Below are 26,096 nucleotides of genomic sequence, written 5' to 3' on the forward strand. Positions count from 1 at the left end.
TATGCTAACTTCTTAAAGTCTGCCTGCCAAGTCACGTCAGTCGTGTCCGACTCTGTGTGACCCCACAGACGGCAGCCCACCAGGCTTCCCCACCCCTGGGATTCTCCAGGCAAGAAGAGTCTAGCTTCCTGCTTTAGATGGAGGATGTCAATAGTGTTTTGCCTTGCTTTCCCCATAGTATTAAATGGCTTACAGAGGTGTTGAGAAGGTTGAGGAAATGGACTACAGGTTGACTGTTCAAGAACAAGTCCCAAATAGACAGCACAGAACTGACTTTCATGAAGATATGGGTTCTTCTATGAAAAGGAAGCCACTGGCTCCTGCAGTCCAGAAACTGCCCTAAGCAGGAGCCCACCACTGTCTACCAGCCCCAGAACCAGGCTGCATCTGCTGTGATGCACCCCAGCGAAGTGGATGCTCCATACTCTGCTTCCCGACCTCTGTGAAGCTAGATCCCCAGCACTGCTGCTGAGTAGCCAAATGGCTCCAAGGCCAAGCGTATCAGTAGGGAGAGTCAACAAAGTATTGCCTCCATCTACTTCCATCTTCCTAATCATACATGCTTGCATCTGATTGGCTGAGACTGACTCACATCATGCATCCTAGTTGCAGGGGAGTCTGGGAAATGTAGTTTTAAAGCTTCCTAGCCTCTGCAACTGAAGTAGGAATTAAGGAGGGCAGAATGGGTGTTGGGTACCAATGGATGTTGAGAATCAATACGCCACACCAGGGTTTTCCCACAGTCAGGGCTCCCTGAAGGATATGGAACGGAGCTTCTGGATGGACCTGTGATGTCCTCTGTGTGATTGCTGTGTGCACATGTGAAGAGCAGGGTGTGCACATGGCTGGATGCCAAACTCCCTGGTCCTCCTCTGCCTCCACAGAGCTTTAAGCATGACTGATGTGCAACATACCCCCTGCTTTCTCTGCATTTTGTGTGCTAGGTGGAGTGGGCACTGTGGCATGGCACGAAAGACTCTAGACAGAGATTTTGGTTGCCTTTTGCCAGTGACAAGGTGAGACATTGAGCACACGTCCTCTTTTGTAAATGAAGGGGCTGGCCAAGCCTCCTTTTACACTTAGCAACCTCTGAATTTATAAGAAACAGACTCACATGTGGTCACTTCATTCCAGAGCAACATTGGAGAAATAACATATTTCTTTTCAATTTCAATGTTGTCAAAACCACAGTATCTGGGTCTGCATGGTTTCTGGTAAAACAGAGGCTGTTAAAACTATGTCAGTGCAAACGTGGACATAAATAGATAATAAATCTTGGTAGGTATATAGGACTGCTATATTTGGATTCAAACCTGTTAACCCTCACAAGATAAAGTTCAGTTTGATGGCTCAGCTTCCCAAACTGGGCAAAGGTTCAGAAATGGAAGTTCTGTGGATTTCATTGCTAAGAAAACAGAAAGTAGAAGTAGCAAAGTAAGAGTGTCAACATTGTTGCTGAATTTCACTGCCCCTGGTCTTCCACTTGGTGGAGGTCAGGCATGAATTCCTGGATTCTATTAACCTGACATTAATGCCATAGAGCCACTTTAAAAAGCTGAATATGCATACAAAGACCAGTGTGTAAGGGCCAACATTTAGATACTGTTTAAGAGCTTCTAGCAGCTGAGGTAACCTTTCTAAGTATAGGCAGACCTGGCTGAAGAAAGCCCAAATTTGTAAATGTTTGATCAGGGGGTTTATATGAGAATATTATTTACATGGGAAAATCACAAGTATCATAGCAGCTAGCTTTTTCCTGCATTTTATACAAATAAGTCTTGGCTCACCAGGAATCCATCCTTTATGGGGCGTGAACTTCCCTAGATCAGGCAAATCTCTTCTGTAACCAGGAACGTACGTTTTCTTGGTTGCTTATGGTGTTCACTGTTTATTTTCTTTGTTGGGTTAAGAAGATCCTTAGACTAGTTGGGAACGAAGTCAAAGTGGGAAGGCTTTAGAGGGGAGGGACCCTGATTGTCATCTGATTGTCAGTCCTCCGTGGTCCCCCGTGGTCCGTAGCCACTCGTACATCCCGCTCACCTCGTGGATGGTGATGCTCTGCGGCTCAGTTCCTCCTCACACCTGGTCCATCCCCCCTTTTCCCCATTTCTTTCTTAAGCAATCTGTGTTGTGTTTCCTGAAAAGATTTTCCCAGTGCTTCAGCATCTAGGACATTTGACTGAACTAGCTTTGAAGTTGTCCAGCTTAGCTTAGCTTCTGAGTCCTGATCGGTTCCTAATTATTGATCCATCACTTGACTGAATCCCTTCTCTTTCTCCTCTGCCCCTCTCCACACCCACTCATGGAAGTGGGTAGGTCTTGGCTGGGCCAGGGGTGGGGGGACCTGGACCAATGTGAGCAGTTTTTCATGCAGGGCAGCAAAGATGCCACAGGACCGGTGAAAAGGGAACAAAGCAGGGGCCTATAGGTTCCCCAAATCAAAAGAGCCATTGCAGATGTTGAAGGCCAGAGACTAGACAGGGAGACAAGAGAGCAACCTGAAGTGCAGGCCGTGGGGGGCTTGGCTAGAGCAGGATTGCTCCTTTGAGTTAACCAGAGCGAGTGGGAATGCTCAGCTTGGTATACAGACCAGGAAGAATTAATAGCATCTACTCTGATTTCAGCCCTGTGTGTATGTGTGTGTGTGTGTGTGTGTGTGTGCGCGTGTGTGTGTGTGCGTGCATGTGTGTGTATGTGTGTGTGTACCCATGTGCAACATGAAGCTTAAGACACAGTCCTTAGTGATAGTTTCCAATCCATTTGGAAAAATGCAAAGAACCCATATAACATTGTCAGCCATGCATTAAGTGCCAAATTATGGTGGTCAGAGAACTACACTATTAATGAGGATGCGCCCTTTTAACTCCTTACCTGCTCCTTAACTTGGCTGTGTGGGCCTCAATTTGTTACTCTGCAATGTGAAGAGATGGGCCTGAGCAACTTAAGGAAAAACAAAGAAAAATAAATTAGAAGAAAGATAACACAGATATAGGAATGCACACAGAACGTGTGAATTTCCACAAAGTAAACACTTGAGTAAATGGTGTCAATATCACCCAGGTCAAGACTTAGAATAATGCCCGCACCCAGTGGCCACCCTTGATTCCCCCACCCTTAGTTGCCCCCTCGTTCTCTCTAGACGAAATTACTGTGATATTCATAGTTTTGAAGTCCCTTTCAGCTCTAGATATGACCATCAGGAATGGAAGATCTCCACGGCCCTGGATAAAGCTGTTAAAGACTGGAACTCTATGTTATCTAAGTTCTCTAAAATAGTTTTGCAATAGCGACTAGTTAGGGTCTGGATTGCTCTTTTGGTCATCAGGACTCTATTTTTTTTTTTTTTAAACAACTGAAGATGATCAACCAAGTTTCTATATCTGCTATTTCCCCTGTGTACTTGGCAGTATGGTTTTGAGGTTGTTCTGTGGGTCAGAAAATTCCTGCTTTCATCCCACAGCCCAAGATTGAGAGTACAGAGCTATTTTTTTCTGGTGGTTCAGAACTGAGCTGGGTGGGTACATGATGGTGCTAAGCTGTTCCTCGGGGCTGCCAAGCTGTGACTTGGCTTGTGTACTTATGCCCGTAAAAGGTTGTTTCAAGCACAGAAAAAGGGCAAGCATCGTGATTAAACACACATACACACACACACACACACACACCCAGAAAGCATGGCCACCAGCATAACATCTACACCATGCACCCATTCAAACTATGTTTGCAAAAGGAAATGGATTTGAAAATTCTTTGCCTGGAAAAAATGGGGCTGGATACTGTTCGCAGAAAAACGGGTACATGAGGTTTTACTGAAAAGCTGGTTTCCAGCAAGACTTAGGATCATTTCACTGTGGCTTTCACCATATTAGAGGTTTCTACCCTCCTTCAGTTGCTGATGCAGATGGGACTTCTAATAATTCACAGAGAAGCGAGTGACCGTCTGTCCGTCCTCATCCACTCATCAGCTCTGCCTGCCTCCACCGTATCACGTGTGCTCCCTGTCCCAGCCCTTGAACACATCTGCTTGCACACTCACACATGTCTCCACACCTATGTGTGTGTGAGTGGTACTCCACCTCTCCACTCCAGCTCCCACTACTTCTGCCCACCATCGGATGTGGCCTGACCCTCAGCCTGCTGGTTGGGAAGATGTGTTGAAGAAGCCCATCTTTAGGGTTCTCTTTTGACCCCCAAACATGGAGAAATGTGGCCTCGTTGAACTGAAGCCCACACACCGTTCCCTGCCTCCGGGATTTAAGTGATTCTCACCACATGGCATCTTTCATGGGGATGGGTCACTCGTGGAGCTGAAGAAGGTGATTACTTATGTGCATGATTTGGGGGGGGGGGGGAGTTGTGCTTCATTGCTTCCATCTATCCTCTTTTCTCCATCCCAACTGACTGTGACAGTGACCAAAGTCCACTTGCTTATCTCCATTCCTACAGGCTGTGAAAAATTTTAGGTTATCAGGAGTTTCTTGTTAAGAGGTGAGTGTTCAAGTCATTATGAGCTAACTGTTATTGCTGTTGTTTGGTCTCTCAGTTATGTCCGCCAGGACATATAACTGTCCGCCAGGCTACATAACTGTAGCCCGCCAGGCTCTTCTGTCCACGGGATTTCCCAGGCAAGAGTACTGGAGTGGGTAGCCCTTCCCTTCTCCAGGGGATCTTCCCAGCCCAGGGTTTGAATCCCTTCTTGTGCATTGCTGAGCCACCAGGGAAGCCCTCATGAGCTGACACTTAGTAGCAGTCAGACGCAGTGAGTGAGGGGCGGGGGAGAGGGTGTGCTAGAGGTCTGAGCACCTTTCTGCTTCTCTGCTTCCTAACGGAAGCAAAATGGCACGTGCATCGCTGCAATTCATTGCAACAGGGAAAAGGGGACTCCAGTTTCCGGGTAAGATCTGGTTACAGATCAAAGTGCTCTTTCAACGGGCTGAGAATTCACGGGTCGTGGGATGCAGGCTTTCTAGAAGGTGTTGCTAAAGCACTAGTGATCATCAGCTTAGTGCCCATTGCAGGCGGTTTCCTGTCTGTTTATGACTTGGTGCTTCTCTGCTGCGAGGAAGAAGCTGCATTCTCCCTGGCACGGTCCTGGGGCTAGACCATGACCTTTAGGGACACACCGAAGCTTGTTCAGTGTCCTTAATTTGCACAAAGGAGAGTGCCTCCCAGTACCAAAAAGGTGCTGCAGAAATGGGGAATCCGTCAAGCAGCATAACCCCCGGGTGGGCCCGAGGCCAGCCTTTCCAACAACTTGAGGGTTTTTAGCAGAAGGAAAGCAAAGTAGTCCTTGAATCGGAGTCCATGCAAGACTGCAAATGAAAATACAGAGTGAAACTTGATCAAACCTGGCGCTCCTCTCCCAGGCTTCCTCGGGGCGGAGGAGATTGCTATAGACTGGAAAATGTAATTTCAAGGGGGCCTGGAGAGAGACAGCAATAAAGACCAGTTTGTTTTATTGCACGTTTGGAGGAGAAAGGCTTAGGAAGTGCCTTAATGGATGAAATGAGAGATGGTTCTAGAGGACAGAGCCTGATAAAAGGAAGGCAGCCTGAGCTCTCAACAGGAGAGGTCATGCCTCTTTAATCTGGTGGAATTCATGAAGGTTTTACTGTAACTGCAGTCCAGCAGAAACCAGGGGCTGTTCCAGTTTCTCTTTATCGGTGCTGATGAAGCAGAGATGAAAAAAGGCTGTAGCTAGTTGTCAGATAAACAGTGGTGTGCTGGTCAATGTTTCACCAGGGGCTCTGGGGGTGGGGTGGAAGCAAGGTCTGGTCCATCGTGTTTGCTGATTTCTTTGGTGTAAATGCTCCTACTGTGGCTCATTTCAAGCTTCCAAGGTGATGTCACTGAACACAGATTTGGGAAGAGATATATGCAGAGTGGGTTCTCATGAGCCTTTATAGCGCAGCTCCGGCCCAGCCATGCTTCAACAACCCAGGCAGTTCTTTCTGTGCCTTTGATGTGGGGTGAAAAGTGAGGGGAGGATGGCTCCTATGGTTGTCCTTCCTCTGACGGGAGTGAGAATCTGCTCCGGGATGGCATGCCAAGCTGTTTGAGGTGTCACTAGACTAGGGCAGGCGGGGGAGAGAAGGGAGCAGAGGTGTGGGGCGGGGCGGGGGACCAGGTACAGGCCACTCGCTCCCAAAGTTGTGATTTAAAATTCAAATGTTTTCAAATGGTTCCCGAGGCATCGGAAACATTTCAGAGAAATTCCAGGAAACCCAGAGGATTCTGAACAACACACTGTTTGATTGGCAAAAGAATATTGGGTCTTTAGGGAAAAGTGCCCATTATTGGAAATGGACTCTTTTTAATGATGTGTGTGCTGACCCCGGGTAACCGGATCAACGGGGGTCACAGGGTCTTCCCTGTGACAGAAAGAACTGGCTGTTTCTGCCCTTGGAGCTCCTTACCCTTACTCCATATGTCTTGCATTTTTTTTTTTTTTAAAACCAGACCTGAATTAAAATGTTCTGTCCTATTACTACGAAAAGGACAATCATACCTGTCAGATGGAGAGTGCTATGTTTGGTCCATTTATGGGGCGTCTTTCCTTTGAGTGTAGGGTTTCACCTCTTTGGGCCTCAAGGTACTGACAAGCAGCCCTCTCTGCTCCCCAGCAGCCCCCAGAAAGGCATGTCAAGTGCAGGTCCCTTGATCCTTCCACGGAGCTGGCCTGTGCTTGGGGTGTTTGAGGCAGATTCTGACTGAACAGTGTCTTCTGTAGCTAATGCATAAATCAATGATTACAATCCTCAAATACAAACACCCACATCTCCACCCCCTCCTTTAAAAACAACCCATTAAAAAACTATAAAAAAGGAAAATCTACTGTTTAATGGCTTATTCCTGCTTGCTATTTCCCTCAAGCCTATCCTATGCTTAGTGGGAACTTAATGTCTTTTATTTTTTGGGTCTATTGTTTATTTATTTGTAACAAATTGGAGTATAATTGCTTTACAGTGTTGTGTTCATTTCTGCCGTACGACAACGTGAATCAGCCCCATGTGTACACGTATCCCCTTCCCCTTGAGCCTCCCTCCCACCCCACCCCACCCACCCCTCTAGGTCGTCGCAGAACCCTGAGCTGAGCTCCCTGTGTTATACGGCAGCTTCCCACTAGCTATCCATTTTACACATGCTAGTGTATACACGTCAATACTACTCTCTCAATTCATCCCATCTTTATCTTTTAAATCTAATGACTGGAAGACTAGGACATGCCTTAGACAGTTTATTCTACATATATTTATTTCTTGTTGTTGTTATTCAGTCGCTAAATCACATCCACCTCTTTGCAGCCCCAAGGACTGCTGCATGCCAGGCTTCTCTGTCCTCCACTATCTCCCGGAGTTTGCTCAGTCTCATGTCCACTGAGTTGATGATGCCATCCCACCATTTTATCCCCTGTTGCCCCCTTCTCCTTCTGCCCTTAATCTTTCCCAGCATCAGGGTCTTTTCCATTGAGTCAGCTCTTCACATCAGGTGGCCAAAGAACTGGGGCTTCAGCTTCAGCATCAGTCCTTCCAATGAATATTCAAGGTTGATTTGCTTTAGGATTGACTGGTTTGACCTCCTTGGTGTCCAAGGGACTCTTAAGAGTCTTCTCCAGCACCACAACTTGAAAGCATCAATTCTTTGGCGCTCAGCCTTCTTTCTAGTCCAACTCTCGCATCCATACATGATTACTGGAAAAACCATAGCTTTGACTATACGGACCTTTTCCATTAATTAGTGCTGGAAAAATAGATAGGATCTGGTTTCAAGATATGTGTTATTTAAAAAGGAATATAGTGTCTGGAAGGAGTTGAGACTTAAGCCAGGAGGCAGGAGGGAGGCATGGGTAGTTTTTCATCAGAGGCAGATACAGAGCTGTGCTCTTGGAAAGCAGTGTGGGAAAGATGGGTTGGAAAGTGAGACTGTGATAAACGGACACCCAAACTTCAGGATCGAGGTCACAATAGTCCATGCAGGTGGAGATGGTGAGAAGGGACGAGGGGTGAGTGCTCTCACCCAGAGAAACATAAGTGTGAAGAGGAACTATTTTGAGGGCAGGATGATGAGTTCAACTGAATTGTCAAGCTTGAAGGGAAGTGGGAAGAGACTGGTACATTCTCCATGGGTTTCTGGTACATTTCTCCATGCTGATGACTTTGGTTCCAGACTCCTTTTTCAAGGGTTTTGTCTGGTGAACAGACTTGGAAGATAGAGTTAGTGTGTTCTTCTGGAGCACAAGCTAAGTTTGTTTCCTGTCTGCCCCAAAGATCAGGCAGCTTTGTTTGCAGTTGGGTATGAAAATGAAGCTCATACTGACTGCTGCCCTGTACCAGCAGTAATGTCCTTGGTCTCTGACTTGGGCATCTCGTGTCTTCTTCTAGCATTCAGGAAACTGTGGCAGGCTCATGGGTTTGCTTGCAATTAGCGCAAAACCTCAGACTCTCTGCAGTTCTGGAATAGATGCTTAAGACTTTGCATATCATTTAATTGAATTTTCTTGGATTAGAGATGAGGAAATGGAAGGCAAGGTGACTTGTTCCAGGACACGGAGCAAGTTGGTGGAGGAGGGGGCCTCTGAAGGCCAGGCGAGCTTCTGATGTAGGAGTGGTGAGGCCATCCTGGTTAAAGGACACGCTGCCAGCAGAGGCACGGAGAGCCCTCTGGTTGCTGTGGGTAGTGGGAGATGGAGAGACAAGATTGGACCAGATTGTGCAGTCTTGAATGAGCAACTAAGGGGAGCTTGAGATGGTTTTAGAGGAGGAAGAAGAGCATATAATTAATCCTGCTCTACAAGACATCCGAAGTGGCAAGAAGATGAGGGCTTCAGCTTGTTCCCGGATCGTCATGGGAGGAGGTAAAGACAGGCACTGACTTGAGTCCTGCTTCCCTCTTTCCTTTCATCCTGCCTGCATGCCGGCAGTTTGTATTCATTAACTAGCATTTCTCCTCATTTGTGCTCTTAACACAATTTAAAATACTTCAGCCTGGACTATTAGACATAAATGTGTGGACTGGATGGTTACCACCCACACTCTAGTGGCAAGCAATCGCTCAACTTGGGAAGAAACACCCAGAGGTGGTCAGTTAGTATTTGAAATATTATTCCCAAGGGTGCTCTCTATAAGTAGGTGAAGCGAAGTCGCTCAGTCGTGTCCGACTCTTTGTGACCCTGTGGACTGTAGCCTACCAGGCTCCTCCTTCCATGGGATTTTCCAGGCAAGAGTACTGGAGTGGGTTGCCATTTCCTTCTCCAGGGGATCTTCCCGACTCAGGGATCGAACCCAGGTCTCCCGCATTGCAGGCAGACACTTTACCCTCTGAGCCACAAGGGAAGCCGTCTATAAGTAGGTACTGTAGGCTGTAGTCATCTTTGTTGTTGTTGTTGCTGCTTATGCACTTAGTTGTATCAGACTCTTTGTGACCCCATGGACTTCAGCCTACCAGGCTCCTCTGTCCATGGGATGTCCCAGACAAGAATACTGGAGCGGGTTGCCATTCCCTTCTCCAGCCGATCTTCTTGAATCTTCCTGCGGATCCAACCTGCATTAGTGGGTGTGTTCTTTACCACTGAGCCACCGGGGAAGCCCCTTAGTTACCTTTCAGTTCAGTTCAGTTCAGTTGCTCAGTCGTGTCTGACTCTTTGAGACCCCATGGACTGCAGGACGCCAGGCTTCCGGACAATCAGAACCAGGACTGTTGTTCATAGCATAACAGATGAGGGAAATTGCTTTCCATTGGTGAATTATGCATTCAATGTCTGGAGACTGGCCTGTGGTATGAAACCAGCATCTCTCCACTGTGTCAGCATGTAGGGGAATGTGCAGGGAGTCCAGCAGTCTACACCCAAGCTTGATTCTGAGCCGGCCTAGTCCAGCTAGTGCTTTGGAGGAGTCTTACTGCCTGTGTCTAAGGAGTGACCTTCGGCATGACTTTGAATGACACTGACCTTTCATGTAAGTGCCACTGAAGCACCTGAAATGAGGACAGCTGGTTAAGACTCTGAGCTCCCAATGCAGGGGGCCCAGGTTTGATCCCTGGTCAGGGAACTAGATCCCACATGCTGCAACTAAGATCCCACATGCCTAAAGATCCCATGTGCAGTCAAATAAATAAATTGCCTGAAATAGTCAAATAAATAAATAGGTTTTTTTAAAAAAAAGAACAAGCAGCTGACACTTCCTCAAGTTTGCAGAAGAGCTATGTGACTGTTTTTCTGCCTCTTTGCTAATAAATGTTTATATATGGGCCACAATCAGTCTGAAACTAACTTTCATTGGGAAGGGAGGTTATGGGGAGGAAACCCTAGCCCCATTTACATCTAATTGTTGGAGACTACTGATACTTGGAAAAGACCTTGATGTTGGGAAAGATTGAGGGCAGGAGGAGAAGGGGGTGAGAGAGGATGAAATGGTTGGATGGCATCAATGACTCAATGCACATGAGTTTGAGCAAACTGTGAGAGATAATGAAGGACAGGGAAGCCTGATGTGCTGCAGTCCATGGGGTCGCCAAGAGTCAGAAATGACTGGGCAGCTGAACAACTGATACTAGAGCAAAAGAACCTCATAATTGAGAGTAACCAGATGATCAGTTTGCAATGCTCCCCTTTGAGGTAGATATTACCAACAAACACCTTCATAGTCCAGGTGAGAAAACCGAGGCATGGAGAAGGGGACCAGCTTGCCCAAGGCCACACAGCTAGGAAACGCCAGCTCCAAGGTTCAAAATGTCACCTTCACTTGTTCTGCTAAAGCAAAATGTATCTGTCATTCCTTCCTCATCATGAAAATTTAATTTGTAGCAGGGAAGGAGAGGAGCTTTGCTATTTAAAATACATGACTCTCAAAGGTCTTATATTTTTAGAATTCGTTGCCGGGGGGCAGATGAAGTCGTGCACAGGACAGGCCCTCCGGCTTTCACTCATCTCTTCCTGCCCTAGGGGATCCAAATATAGATTTTTAACATTGGTGCCTTTCCCTCTGGCTTATTCTGATCTTATTTTAAGGGCAAAGGAGAACGCTGAGCTTGGCTTGGCTAAAATTGGAATTTACCTGCCCGGTGTGTCTTCCTTTTATAAGTTAATGTTAGTCTTGGTTTTCTGAGGGTAGATGAATGAGTCCTCTAACTTTCACTGTAGGTGGTAGATGCCTTCCAAGAGCTAGTCTCCCTTTTTCCTTGATAAGCTTGGTGTAAACCAGCCGTGGAAACTCTATCCTTCTTAGCTGGTGAGTGATTTATGAGAACACATGTAACCTAGTCCTGGCCAATAATGGGGAGTTTGTGAGGGATTTTGGGAAAGATTTTCCTTCCTGATAAAAGGCAGAGAACGTTATGAGAAGAAAGCCCTTCGCTCCCACCCTCTTCCTTCTTGCACAGATAGGATGCTGTCATGTGAGGATATGACGTCTGGTGCTACAGCAGTCATCTTGTGAACACGAGGGTCAGCAACTTGTGAGGATGGCAGGACAGAGGAAGGATAGAAAGAGCTGGGGTCTTTGGTGGCATTGTTGAACTACCCAACCAATTCTGAGAAGGCTAACCTGCAGCCCAATTGTGGGAAACTAGTAGTTTAAGTCATTTTCAGTTGAATATTCTGTTACTTGTGGCTGAGAGCATTTACAAATGAATAATTGTTCATTAGTAAGGAAAAAATCAAGGGAAGAGTGACTAATTCTCTGAAAGAATAGTCATCTCTGATGAAAGATATGTCCTGAGATCTTGATTAATCCCATATTCATGAATCAATGATAGGCCCAGCAATACAGCATTCCTAAAACATTGAAGGGACTTCTTGTCCTAATAAGGAATATTTTGGCTGAAAATGACTGTGAAAAATTGATGAAAAGAGTGTATTGAACTAGTAAGTAAGAGATGGAGAAATGTAAGCTTCAGATATGGCTTGATTCAGGGCTCAGTGATGTTATTAAGCCTTAGTTTCTCTCTGTCACTCAGTTCTGCTCTTCTCAGAGCTGACTAAAGGCTCCAAGTGGCAGCAAAAATGCTGTCATCAGTTTCAGGTCTACAGTCTCCGTGGTTCAAGTCCAGCACTAAAAGGCTAAGTTCCCTCAAGGTTCCCAGCAAGGCTCATTGTTTCCATTGACTCCAAAGGGCTGTGTGATCCCCAAGGAATGTGATGCTTTAATTTAGGCCCCAGTCAAGTCACCTGTCCAGCCTTGGTGCATGGGTACAGTCAACCTCACCTGAAAGTGCATAGGCTGCACATGAAGAAAGCCTGCTTTTCCCAAGAAATTGGGACTGTTACCAGAAGATGAATGGGAAGTGAATGGGAAGTGAATGGCAAAAAACTGCAGAGGTCCACTCTGCCCCTTCCAGTCTTTTAGCAAGTTTTTCTGCTATTTCTTCAATATTCTTGTTTTTACACAACATGCACTTTTAAAAATTTCATCATAAGCGTTCTTTTTCAGTGTCATTTTTCTTGAAGTTTTTTATGGGCTGAGCAGAAACCCGGCCACAGATGTGAATGCAGAGAGGACTCCTAAGACCCTCACCAGCCTAAAGGTGCACCAATTAAAATTCATGCCTTGGAAATTTACAAATTAGCACAGGGTACGCAGCTTCTGGCTTTGCTCTTAAGTTGTTGAAAGGATACGTTTATAAAGTGACAAAGAGCTTCAGTGATGGACATTCTACTGTGAGTAGCGAAAGACCGGGAAAGATGGCAGATGGTGGAGTGAGCCTATTTGTGACTCAACTTCTCATAATTTAGCAGAAAACAATGAACGCCTCTCTCCCTGACAGCTGTGACAAAGCTAAGGGTGGTCTGAGGGAGGCCACTGAAGACCCTCAGGAACTGCTGAAGACAGTGGTGTGACCTGCAGCGCTGTATCTTCTGGATATGGGACTCACCGCTGTTGCTCTTTAGTCGCTTCAGTTATGTCCCACTCTTTGCAACCCCATGGACTGTAGCCTGCCAGGCTCCTCTGTCCATGGGATCTCTCAGACAAGGATTCTGGGGTGTTTTGCCATTTCTTACTTTAGGGGGGGTCTTCCCAGCCCAGGGATCAAACCCGTGTCTCCCACTTGGCAGGCAGATTCTTTACTACTGGGTTCACCTGGGTAACCCTCACACCAGGGGGAAAATACGTTGTGACATTACATGCAACACAAGTGAGCACTTCCTCACTTTAATAGCTATTAAAATATAAATATATACTTATATACATTCACTTATAAAGTGTAAATAAGTTAAAAAACCTCACATAGCTAGGATACCAGACTGTTCTTTGGGTGTTGCTGCAGAAAAAGAGACTGAGGCAAGTAGCTCTCAGGTGTCCAACATGGGCAGACCTTGTGAGTCATGGCCACAAATCCTGGGGGGAGGATGGTACTCCTGCTGGGGTTTGGGAAGATAGACTGCAAAGGCTGATGTTTAGGAAACAGCACTCCTCACAGTCCTTTCATGTTAAAAATGTGCTTTGCCATTGTATTCATTTTCTATTGCTGTGTAACAGATCACCATATATTTAGCAGTTAAAACAACACCCGTCTCACCCTTGCTATGGGTCAGGATACTGGACATGGCTTAACTGGGTCTTCTGCTGAGGGTCTCCCTAGGCTGCAGTCAGGGTGCCCACTGGCTTCTTCTCTTCTTGAGCTCAGGGTTCACTTCCAAGCTCATGGGGTTGTTGGTAGAATTCAACTCCTTGTGGTTGCAGGACTAAGGTCTCTGCTTTCTTGCTGGCTGTCAGCTAAATGTCACCTGCAGTGAATGTCTTGCCGTGTGGCCCCCTCACTGGCCCAACTAAAATGTGGCAATGCCCTTCTTCAAGGCCAGTCATCAAGCAAAAGAAAATCTCTCCCTTCTGTCTGCTGAGACAGAGTCTTATTTGTCGTTCGGTCACTAAGTTGTGTTTGACTCTTTGCGACCCCATAGACTGCAGCATGCCAGGCTTCCCTGTCCTTCATTATCTCCTGGTGTTTGCTCAAACTCATGTCCATTGAGTTTGTCTCCCCCTTCTCCTCCTGTCTTCAATCTTTTCCAGCATTAGAGTCTTTTCCAATGATTTAGCTCTTCGCATCAGATGTCCAGTATAGGACAGAAGTACAGGAGCTTCAGCTTCAGGATCAGTCCTTGTAGTGAATATTCCGGGTTGATTTCCTGAGTAATTTAATTATACGAGTGACTATCTCGTAACCTTTACTATCTAACATAATTGAATCAAGGGAGAGACAGCTTATCATATTCACTGGTCCCACCTACTCAAGGTGAGGGACTGTGCTGGGTGTGGATACACAGGGGCAGGAATCTGGGTCCATGTTGGAATTCTGCCTTGATTTCTTCCTGTGACGGTTAATTTGTGTTGTCAACTTGGCTGTGCCAGAGGATACCCAGCTATTTGGATAAATATTATTCAGGGTGTGTCTGTGAAGATGTCTCTGGATGACGTGTATCTACAGATAGCTCATTACCCCTGTTGGTGCTCAGGTGATTATTTGTGTATGTGCTCAGTGGTGTTCGACTCTAGACCCCAATGGACTGTAGCCCACCAGGCTCCTCTGTCCACGGAATTCTCCAGGCAAGAATGCTGGAGTAGGTTGTCATTTCCTCCTCCAAGGGATCTTCCCGACCCAGGGATCGAACCCTCATCTCTGTGTCTCCTGCACTGGCAGGCGGATTTTTTATCACTGTGCCACCTGGGTATGGAGGATAAAAAAATCAAGCCTCAAAAGAACTGATGCTGTGTTTTCCATTTAGAGTCTGTGACTGAAGGCCGAAGACAGAGGTCCCAGCTCAAAGACAGTCAGGCAGAAAGAAAGAGGTTTTTCTCACTCAGCCTTCTATTCTATCCCACCTTACTGGATTGAGTGAGGTCCACCCATATTGGGGTTCTTCCGGTTCTGGCCCCAGGATTCTAGTTGAATACGAGCAGCCCCCGAAGGCTGTTTATCCCTTGATATCTTTTGCTGCTGCCTTTGTACCTGACTGTTGTAATTTGTCCGATAGAATTTGAAACTGTTGACCAAAATGTTTGGCTTCTCTATTCACGATCACCCTCAAACACTAAGTGATTATTCTATGTGAACCCCTGGGTATAGAGTGCTTCCCCAATGCTCCATAAAATTCTGAAACAGGCAGGTCCCAGAAATTTCTCGGTGAAACTCCAGGGGTACAGGCAGGAGGCTGAATCCTGCAGATATTAGGTTGAGGGTGCACAGGTAGCCCAGGTGGGCACAACTAAGGAAGCATGGACTTAGGCGGGCTCTTTGGCCTTGTGACCCATGCAGCTGCCCCATGCTTAGGAAAGGCCCACATCTAGTTTAAGTCTCTGCTCTTGTTATCTTGATATTCTTCATAATTTTTGAACAAGGGATTTGCATTTTCATTTAGCCCTGGGACTCAGATACTTTGTAGTCTGTCTTGCATAGATTTGTATTGTGTGGCTTGTAGGATTCAGGTAAAACAGCAAGAAAAAATGGGGGAAATAAGAATTTGCTCTATGACACAGGGAGCTCAAATCAGGTACTCTGTGGCAAACTAGAGGGGTGGGTTGGGGTGGGAGGTGGGAGGGAGGTTTAAAAGAGAGGGGAACATATGTATACCTGTGGCTGATTCATGCTGATATAAGGCAGAAACCAACACAATATTGTAAAGAAATTATCCTCCAATTAAAAATAAATTTAAATTAAAAATAGGGGAAATACATAAAGCATTATATACATTATATACATTAAATACATAAAGCAATATATAAAGAATGAGTACTTTTATAACCTGAAAGCTGGGCTCATGTCTGTAGTGGCAGAGAGGTCTGGGTGTTCCTGTGGGCCTGGAGACAAGCCACTGAGGTTTCCTGCCTGGGATTGCTAGTTTAGGGTGAAGCAAAGGGAACTCGGGCTTCCCGGGTGGCGCTAGTAGTAAAGAATCCTTGCCTGCCAATGCAGGAGACATAAGCGACACAGGTTTGATCCCTGGGTCAGGAAAATCCCCTGGAGGAGGGCATGGCAACCCACTCCAGGATTCTTGCCTGGAGAATCCCATGGACAGAGGAGCTTGGTGGGATACAGTCCATAGGGTCGCAAAGAGTCAGATATGCCTGAAATGACCTAGCACAGCAGCATAAAGGGAGCTGACAAGGAGCCCATGATTTGATGAGGAATAAAGCCGCTTAAAGAGAAGTATAACAGAGACCCATGTTATGAGCCCAGGGATTGTGGAAAAGTGGAGAAGTGATCTCTACCCACCCTGGGGAAGGGGTGTGGGAGAGTGAATTCCCTGGAGGAGTTGAGGCCAGAGTCAAGTCTTAAAGGATCAACAGAAGACATGCCAGCAGTGGGGTGGGAATGTAGTGGGGTGTGAGTGTGTGTGTGTGTGTGTGTGTATGTGTGTGTGTGTGTGTTTGTGTGTGTGTGTATGTGGGTATACATGCACTGGGACAGGGAAACTATTCTAGGCAAATGTAACCCCATGAACAAAAACATGTAAGTAAGAGAACCATGACACCCAAGCTCTATAAGCATCTTGTAAATGCCATTCTATGGGCAGAAGAAATGCAATTGGGAGGGCTGATGGTGGGGCCGCTGGCAGCCTGGTTGTGAATGATTGGGACATCACCCTGTAAATGGTGAGGAATGACCCACATTATACAGCAACGGAGACTGAATCTGCATTAACCTGCCCACGTTTGCATAGTTAATAGCAAAACTGGCTTGGCAAAAGAGGTCTGGCCAATTCTCCACTAATGTTGTCAGATTTAGCAAATAAAGATATAGGATGCCCAGTTAAATGTAAATTTCAGACAGGCAAGATGTAACTTTTTAGGGTGTATGTTCCATGCATTATTTTGGATAAATGCGTGGCGTGCCAAGTCCCTTCAGTCGTGTCCGACTTTTTGCGACCCCATGAACTGTATAGCTCACCAGGCTCCTCTGTCCATGGGATTCTCCAGGCAAGAATACTGGAGTGGGTTGCCATGCCCTCTTCCAGGGGATCTTCCTGACCCAGAGATTGAATCTGCGTCTCCTTGCAGGGGCATTCTTAACCGCTGAGCCAACAGGGAAGCCCATTTTTGATATACTCCTTAAAATTTTTTGTTGTTCATACAAAATTCAAATTCAAGTGGCAACCTAAATCTGGCGACCCTCCTCCCAAACCCCTGTTCTTCCTCCTGTTCCGTGTTGGTCCACTACTGTTAATGCTCCTCCATCCAAGAAAAGATCCATGAGAGATGTGGGAGAATAAAACATGGGATGAGGAGAAATAAATGTCCAGAATATGCAGAATTGCAGTTTAAGCCAAATAAACATCTTTCCTGGTTGCCTATGTCAGGGACCTGGGATTTCAATTAACCAAAGAGAGGGTCCACCATCTCATTATCTGAATGCTAAACAGGGGTTCCTCCAATTTCATGCACATGTGGGAGGACAGTGAGTGAATGAGTTAGTCGCTTAGTCATGTCCGACTCTTTGTGAGCCCATGGACTGTGGCTCATCAGGCCCTTCTGTCCATGGGATTCTCCAGGCAAGAATCCTAGAGTGGTTGCCATTTCCTTCTCCAGGGGATCTTCCCAACCCAGGGATCCAGCCTGTGTCCCCTGCATCGCAGGCAGATTCTTTACTGTCTGAGCTGCTAGGGAAGCCCCCAAAGATGAATGATCATTAAATCTTAATGAACTCCTAAAAAGCAGTGGGGCTGGATTATTTATGTAAAAATTATTATGTAAAAATTAATTCTACTCTTCCAGATAGGGAGGACAGAGAAGCAGATTATTTGACACTGGGATTATTTTGTCTTTTTTTTCATCCATTATATTTCCGGAGCTTTAAAATCTTTAAAGACCACCTCAGGGGCAAGTAGAGATGTCACTGATAGCTTTAACCGTTTTCTATTGTGTAAAAGAAAAAGAGGAATTCCAAATATGGAAGACCATATTTTCCAGTGCTCCCAGCCACTTTAAATACTCTTCAAAGGAAGTGCCAAGAAGAATGAGAATGAAGTTTTTTTTTTTTTAATGTCTCCCTTATTATGTTCTTGCCTTCTTAAGATCTTAACATGCCTGTGTCAGATGCAAGTAGCTTTTTACTATCATCTTGAAACAGAATCAGGAGACATTGACTCTAGAAAAATGTAGATGACTTTTTTCTTCTCCTCTAAGTAGAAATAGCACATTATGGTTAGCATATGTGTCTCCCTTTCATGTGCTCCCTTTGATTACGTGTTCTGTCTCTCTAGGTCTTTGTAGTCGAAAACGTGAGGCTTTCCCTTATACACACCGCAGTCCTGCAGAGACGTCTTGGCCGGCGTTACCCCGAGAAGCGTGTCTGCCTGGGTTGTAATTGTCAGTGCTGCATGTTTAGGACGGGTGTCGAGAGAGTGCCCATCTCTAGGCTGTACTGCATCTACCCGCCTGGCTGCATTGCAGTGTTCCTTTTACCCTTGTTTGGAATTGTTTTCGACTGGGCAGGAAAGCGATGACTCCTTGATTCCTGTTCCTGGCCGTGTCGACCTGAGTGACATTCACGACTTGCAGGCTTCCTCCACTCACCTCTAAGTCAGGGCTTGTAATATCCCCCTTCTCAGGGTTGTTGCAAGCACTGAACTCCACCTGCACGTACAGCTTCCAACAGCAAACACTGATTGTCTCAGGGTTCTGGAAGCTGGAAGTCTGAAATCAAGGTGTCAGCAGGTCCATGCTTCCTTGGAAGCTTCTAGGGGATGATCTTCTTTGCCTTTTTCAGCTTCTGATGGCATCACTGCCATCTGCTTAGTTGTGACGTGGCCGTCTCCTCTCTGTGTCTCCAGCTGTCTTTTCCTGCCTCTTACAAGAACACCTGCATGGGGTTAGCGCCCACTCGAATCCAGCACGATCTCACCTTCTTCATCTGCCAAGACCCTATTTTCAGATCAGGTCCCGTTCCAAGGTTCCTGGAGGACATGAGTTTTTGGAGGACGCTGTTTCACCCACACTACACAGCTTCTCGAACGGTGCTGGGCTTCAAAGAATGGAAGCTCCCTGTTCCATCTCTACCATCTGGGCACAAGTTAACTAAGCCAGAATTTTATGTAACTTTCTCAGTCCCTCTAAAGAATAGGCTATTTACACATGGCCCCAGAAAACGCCTTGTAGAACCACTGGCCAGTTGGTTTCTCTGCCAGTTGGTCCGTGCCAGACGCTGGGAGCCAGGGACAGGGTGACCGACATCCCAGCCCTTCAGGAGGCCACGGTCTAGTGGAGGAGAGTGACATGTAAATAAGCAATTACAATGCTCCTATTTATTAGGCTGGCGCGCATCCAGGACTTCATCCAAAACAATGCTTCCAGAGCTGTTGGCTTCACATGTGGTTCCAGGAGCCAACTCTAGCCCAGCTCTCCCTGTGGCTCCTTGGGCCTCGCCCTCCTGCCCCCGCAGACGGGGCTGGCAAGTTACTTTCAGGTTAATCTCAGCCATCGCATTTATCCAGACCCTTGTCGACTCACTGATTTTGCCCTTTATCTTTATTGGAAGCATCTCAGCTGGCTTGCTGCTCTTTCACTTTTTTCCTTGGTGATGGATTTCTACACCCCCTTTCAAAAGGCAAAACAAATTGTTTGTTTAACCTCCCCTGGAATAAGTGGGCCAGGGGTGGCGTGGGAAGGGAAGCGTACTTATTATTCTTGTGGGCAGGACTTCCTGGGTATTTCCAAAGAGACTCTTGACTGACTCACCTTATTTCATTTTCCCCATTGTATAAAAAAAAAAAGTCACCTCTCTGCTTCTTCCTTATCCATCCACCTTTCTTTTCTTTCTTTTCTGCCCTGCTCCCCCATCCCATGCTCTTCCTTTGTAAAATGTAGCCAATGTGTACTTTCATATGGCTTATTTAAAAATTTTTTAGAGGTCAGTGCATGGGGCTCAGAAGTCACTTCAAATGTCACTTGATGACAGTCAAATGACAGGTACGTTATTTGAAAGGGATGAGGTGCTATGTTAGAAGTTTAGGTCTGTTGGCAAAGCTCAGAAGAACAAATCTTTCGGGGAAATTCCTAAGGTGATGCTTCTCAAAACCCTGACTGTATTGGAATCACATAAGTGGAGGTGCTTGTTAGAAATGCTTAGTCCACCCTGGAGATTCTGATTCCTTAGGCCCAGGGAGAAGGCCCAGCCATGACATGTTTTAGAAGCTTCCCAGCTGCCTGACACACAGCTAAGCCTGAAATTCTGGTGCCCAGGGTGTACCCCAGATCCATCAAACCAGACTGACTGCTGTGAGACCCAGGTATCACTGTTGTTGGTCAGTTACTAAGTTGTGTTCCCCTTTCTGTGACCCCGTGGACTATAGCACACCAGGCTTTCTGTCCTTCACTAGCTCTTAGAGTTTGCTCAAATTTATGTCCATTGCATCAGTGATGCTATCTAACCATCTCATCCTCTGCCACCCCCTTCTCCTTTTACCTTTCCTGGCATCAGGGTCTTTTCCAATGAGTCAGCTCTTTGCATCAGGCGGCCAAAGTATTGGAGCTTCAGCAACAGACCTTCCAATGAATATTCAGGGTTGATTTCATTTAGGATTGACTGGTGTGATCTTGCAGTCCAAGGGGCTCTCAGGAGTTTTCTCCAGCACCACAATTCGAAAGCATCAGTTCTTCGGTGCTCAGCCTTATTTGTGGTCCAACTCTCACATCGGTACATGACTACTGGAAAAACCATAGGTTTGACTATACAGATCTTTGTCAGCAGAGTGATGTCTCTCCTTTTCAATACACTGTCTAGTTTTGTCATAGCTTTTCTTCCAAGGAGCAAGTGTCTTTTAATTTCATGGCTCCAGTATTTTTGCTTGGAGAGCCCCATGAATAGTATGTATGAAACGGCATCACCGAGCTTGGCTTTAAATTCACCCAGGTGATTGCAATGTGTGGCCAAGTCTGAGAAGGCCCGCCCAAACTCAGGCTTGAGCTGGAGGGCAGGTTGAAAACATGGTGGGCGCCATCCCCGGACTCCGATGCAGCAGGGGCGGGGTGGGGCAGGGTGGGAGGGAAGGTCTGAGAACTGATATTCCTAACTGATTTCCAGATGCTGCGGCTGCTGCTTGTCTGAGACCACACTCTGGGGACAATGGTCATAAAGCCAAGTTGCTTTCCCCTAGGTCACGTGTTCTTCTAATTTTCTGCTTCTTCTCTTCACCCTCTTCATCCCTTCGTCCCTTCAGTTCATTCATATCCACTCAGAGACCCTGGCATTTCTTCTGAGCCCACTGACCCTGGGTTTGTCCTCTGGCCCCTCTGCTGGCATCTTAAGGGGCAATGCAGAGCTGACTTGCAGGAAGAGAGATCTGCCTTTCTTGGTTCTCTTTCACTCTGGGTGCAGATCCAGTGAGTCCTCCTGGAACCAAATTCCCCCGACATCTACTCCCCTTTCCTGGATGGGGCTGGACTGTGTCCCAGGGCCTGGTGAGGATCCCGTCTTAGCACAGCTCAGGGATCCAGTCCAGCCTGGGGGCCAAGTGTCACCTGAGCCTGCCGCAGGAAGGAGCTGTCTCTCTTTGTCTCTCGCCTCCCCAGGGTGGATAATTTGCCGTCCAGACCTGTGGCCTGGGAGCCACTTAATTTAAGGGACATGATCCTGTGGTCATGATAGAGGCTTCTAATATCCTCCCCACTTTTAGCCCATGGGACAGAAGCAGCAAATGTCAAAAGCAACACTCCTGCGGGGAATAGAAGGCTGTCTTTGTTGAGCCCCGGGCTTATCTGACAGCCCATCACGGTCTTCAGGCAGCGTGGCTACTCCTCCTGTTTTTCTTAGGCCAGGTAAGCCTAAGTCTTGAAGTCCTTGTGGAGTTATCTGTGGAGGAGGTGGACTCTGTTTGAGGGGGAGGCATGCTTGGGAGGGGGCAGGGCAACCAGGAGGCCAGCTGCACCCCAGAAGGGGACAGGTGAAGACACAGGGGTGTCTCCTGGCTCCCAGGCCTGGGGTATTTTACTCAGGTTTCCTTTCTGTTAGGGCCTCAGGGTGCCATGGCCAGCATAGGGCAGCCTGTGTTGACCTGGGCATGAGATCTGGCTTTACTGTAGGAGAGTCTGTTTATCTTGAGTGAGCAGTGAGAAGAACATTCCAGAAATCAGGCTCACAGTTCCTACCAGGAAGACTGGAGCCTGGGGAAATGGCTTCAGACGGCATCTCTTCTTTACTGTAAGAGGAGATAGGGTTCCATACTTTTCAAACCTATTTCCCCAGGAAGCCAGTGAAGAAAAGAGAAGGATGAAAGCCGGCTGGAGAGACCCATCTCATCACTGTGCGCATACCCATTGCATACCTCTGCTCCATGCCCAGGATGGTTGTGGGTGCTGGTGATGCTGAGAAGGATGAAAAGACAGGGTCTCTAGCCCCTAGGACAGCAGTTCTCAAAATTTTTGGTGTAAGGACCTTCATACACTTATAAATTGGGGTCCTGTAAGAACTTTCCCTTGGGGGTTATATTTGTTAGTGTTTATCATGTTAGAAATGCAGAGAAATGTTTAACATATTTATTTTTTAATTCATTTAAAAAAATAACCCCCATACACGTCAACACAAAAATACACTTTAATGAGAAAATTATATTGTATTTATTCTAGACAACTTTTTTGGATTGTAACTGATATCTAGTAAGCTGTATATATTTAAAATGTATTCATTGATGTTTGACATAGGTATATACCCTGAAACCACCACAGAACACCCAGCATCCTAACCCCATAACCACTGATCTGCTTTCTGTCACTAGATATTAGTTTGCATTTTGTAGGATTTATATAAATGGAATTATACAGCTTGTAGTCTTTTTTCCCTAACTTCTTCCACTCAGCGTAATTATTTTGAGATTCATCCATGCTGTTGTGTGTATCAATAACTCATTCCTTTTTACTGCTGGGAAGTATTCCATTCTATGGATTTACCACAGTTTGTTTATTCATTCATCTGTGGATGAACGTTTAGGCTGTTTCCAATTTTGGGCCTTAGAAATAAAACTGCTATAAATATTCATGTACAAGTATTTATATGGACATATGCTTCTTTTTCTTTTGTGTAAATATTAATATGTAGGAGTGGAATAGTTGATCATATAGTAGGCATGTGTTTAACTTTTTAGGAAACGGCCAGATTGTTTTCCAAAGCAGTTGTACCGTTTTACATTTCCACCACTAGAGTTGAGACTGCTAGTTCTTCCCTATTTTTGTCAACATTTGGCGTGGTCAGTCTTTTGAATTTCAGCTGTTCTAGCTGATGGTGGTATCTCATTGTGGGTTTAACTTGCGATTCTCTAACAACTAGTGATAACGTGAAGCTTTTATGTGAATTTCATGTATGGCATTTTCGATGAATTTCTGTTTAAATACTTTGGTCATTTAAAAAATTGGGCTGTATTTTATTGTTGAGTTTTGAGAGTTAAACATATATATACATGTAGGATTATAAAATATACATATATTGGGTTATATATATATATACATATATTGGGTTGTATATATACACACACACATATATGTTGGATTGCTGCTGTTGTTTTAGTCACCAAATAGTGGCCGATTCTGCAACCCCATGGACTGTAGCCCGCCAAGCTCCTCTGTCCATGGGATTTACTGGCTAGAGTGCTGCAGTGGGTTGCCATTTCCTTCTCCAGGGGATCTTCCCTGACCAGGGATTGAACCCACCTCTCCTGCTTTGCAGGCAGATTCTTTACCACTGATTCTTTACCACAGATTCTCTACCACTTGGCTACCACCAAGGTAGCCCTATATTCTGATATCACTCCTTTATTAGAGAATGCTTTGCCAAGCTCTCTCCCAGGCTGTGACTTGTCTTTTCATTCTATTAACATTGTCTTGAAGAGTTGCAATTTTATTTTCAATGACTTCCATTTTATCAATTTGTTCTTTCATGGATTGTGCTTTTGCTCTCTAACCTCACAAATATTTGCCTAGCTCAAGTTTACAAGGGGTTTCCTGGTGGTTCAGTGGTAAACAAGCCACCTGCAATGCGGGAGACGCAGGAGACATGGGTTCGATTTGTGGGTTGAGATGATCCCATGGAGAAGGAAATGGCAACCCACTCCAGTATTCTTGCTGGGAGAACCCCAGGGGCAGAGGAACGCAGTGGGCTATAGTTCACCTGGTTGCAGAGTCAGACACGACTGAGCATGCATGCACAAGATTACAAAGATTTTCTCCTGTGTCCTCTTTTACAAGTTTTACAGTTTTAAGTCTTACATATATGTGACACATTTACACTTAATTTTTATTTTTATGTTTTTAAATTTTAAAAAAATTTATCTATTTTTTAATTGAAGGATAATTGCTTTACAGAATTTTGTTGTTTTCTGTCAAACCTCAACATGAATCAGCCATAGGTATACGTATATCCCCTCCCTTTTGAATCTCTCTCCCATCTCCCTCTCCATTCCACCCCTCTATGTTGATACAGAGCTCCTGTTTGAGTTTTCTGAGACATACAGTAAATTCCTATTGGCTATCTCTTTTACATCTGGTAATGTAAATTTCCATGTTACTCTTTCCATACATCTCACCCTCTCCTCCCCTCACACTTAATTTTTAAATTAAACCTTTAATTTTGATGTAATCGCATGCTCACATGCAATTCTAAGGAATAATGCAGAGAAACCTCACATACCATTTACCCAATTTTCTTCGATAGTAACATTTTGCAAAACTATAGGTGAACGTCACATCAACGATGTTGGCATTGATACAGTCAAAATGCAGAAGGTTTCCGTCACTACAAGGATCTCTCCTATTGCTCTTTTATAACCACACCCACCCACTTTTCTCCATCCCTTCCTCCTTACAACCACTGCTTTCTTCTCTGTCTTTATAATTTTGTCATTTCAAGATTGTTATATAAGTGGACTTAAACCGTATGTAACCTTTTGGGACTGGCTTTTTTTTCATGCAGCCTAATCCCTGGAGACATTACTTTGCCAACAAAGGTCCGTCTAGTCAAGGCTATGGTTTTTCTAGTAGTCATGTATGGATGTGAGAGTTGGACTACAAAGAAAGCTGAGCACCGAAGAATTGATGCTTTTGAACTGTGGTGTTGGAGAAGACTCTTGAGAGTCCCTTGGACTGTAAGGAGATCCAAGCAGTCCATCCTAAAGGAAATCAACCTGAATATACATTGGTAGGACTGATGCTGAAGCTGAAACTCCAATACTTTGGCCACCTGAAGTGAAGAGCTGACTCATTTGAAAAGACTCTGATGCTGGGGAAGATTGAAGGCAGGAGGAGAAGGGGATGATAGAGGATGAGATGGGTGGATGACATCACTGACTCAATGGATATGAGTTTGAGTAAACTCCAGGAGTTGGTGATGGACAGGGAGGCCTGGCGTGCTGCAGTCCATGGGGTTGCAAAGAGTCAGACACGACTGAGCTACTGAACTGAACTAAACTGAATCCCTGGAGACTCATAGAAGTCATTGAGTGTATCAATAGTTTATTTCCGTTTATTGCTGAGTATGGATATACCATGATTCATTTAACCATTCACCCATTGAAGAACATCTGAATTGTTCCAGTTTTACAGAAAAACTTTACTATAAATAATACTACCATGAACATTTGTGTGCAGTGTTTTATGTGAATGTTTTTATTTTTCTGGGATAAATGTCCCAAAGTGCAATTACAGGGCTTTATAGCAGTACATGTTTAGTCTTGTAAAAACTGACAAATTGTTTCTCCGGTGGCTCTACTGTTTTGCATTCCCAGCAGTACTTTATGAACGATCCAGTTTCTCCACATTCTTGCCAGAGTTTGTTGGTGTCACTACTTTTTCTTTTAGCCATTCCGATAGGATGTGTAGTGATATCTCATTCTGATATGATTTGTTATACATCCCCAAGATTTTCTCCAACATTGTTTTCTAAAAGTACTATAGTTTTGTGTTTTACCTTTACATTTGTGATCCGTTTTGAGTTAAATGTGTGAGATTTAGATAGGTCAAAGTTCCATTTTTGACCTATGGATATCCAATTGCTCCAACACCATTTGTTGCAAAGACTCTCCTTCACCACTGAATTGCTGTGTATCTTTGTCAAAAATCAAGTGGGCATATTTGTAGGTACTATTTCTGAGTTCTTTATTCTGTTTCATTGATTTATGTCTGTCCTTC

The 26,096-nt window shown here is 45.4% G+C and overlaps 1 long non-coding RNA gene across 1 annotated transcript in view; it reads left to right on the plus strand.

Moving 5' to 3' along the window:
* Positions 1–3,671: 3,671 nt before the first annotated feature.
* The window catches only part of LOC122445864, a 40,299-nt gene continuing 17,874 nt past the window's right edge, over positions 3,672–26,096 (plus strand). The window contains exon 1 of the long non-coding RNA XR_006270710.1: positions 3,672–4,313. This is a non-coding gene — a long non-coding RNA (uncharacterized LOC122445864). The remainder of the gene's footprint in view (positions 4,314–26,096) is intronic.

The sequence above is a fragment of the Cervus canadensis genome, chromosome 8 (genome assembly GCF_019320065.1).
Source record: "Cervus canadensis isolate Bull #8, Minnesota chromosome 8, ASM1932006v1, whole genome shotgun sequence".
NCBI classification, from domain to species: Eukaryota; Metazoa; Chordata; class Mammalia; order Artiodactyla; family Cervidae; genus Cervus; species Cervus canadensis.